We start from the raw sequence: 701 nt of genomic DNA on the forward strand, positions 1-701 counted from the left end.
GGTGAGATAATTTCAAAACAATAGTACAAAAACTGGTTATTACTAATGTTGCTTGTGGTTCTCCCCTTCAAAAACCTTTTCAGATGATGAACACTAAAGAAATAACAAATGTGAACATTTTCACATTTGCACACATTTTTTTATTCCTTATTGTTACTGTACAGTACATCACACCAAACAACAAATTATTCTGCCCCAGCGTCCTGGTCTGGGATAGGCCAGAGATTCTTGTTCTCCTCCTCCTCCCTACTCCTACTCCATCTACCTCCTCCACCTACTTCTTCACCTCCTCCTCCTCCCTCTACCTCCTCCACCTCCTCCCTCTACCTTCCCCACCTACTTCTTCTCCTCCTCCTCCTCCTCCCCACTCCTCCTCCCTCTACCTCCACCACCTGTCTTCACCACCTCCTCCTCCCTCCTCCTCCTCCTCCTCCTCCTCCTCCTCCCTCCACCTCCTCCCCACTCCTCCTCCATCTACCTCCTCCACCTACTTCTTCACCTCCTCCTCCTCCCCACTCCTCCTCCCTCTACTTCCTCCACCTACGTCTTCACCTCCTCCTCCTCCCCACTCCTGCTCCCTCTACCTCCTCCACATACGTCTTCACCTCCTCCTCCTCCCCACTCCTGCTCCGTCTACCTCCTCCACCTCCTCCCCACTCCTCCTCCCTCTACCTCCTCCACCTACTTCTTCTCCTCCTCCT

The sequence above is a fragment of the Micropterus dolomieu genome, linkage group LG10, assembly GCF_021292245.1.
Source record: "Micropterus dolomieu isolate WLL.071019.BEF.003 ecotype Adirondacks linkage group LG10, ASM2129224v1, whole genome shotgun sequence".
Lineage (NCBI taxonomy): Eukaryota > Metazoa > Chordata > Actinopteri > Centrarchiformes > Centrarchidae > Micropterus > Micropterus dolomieu.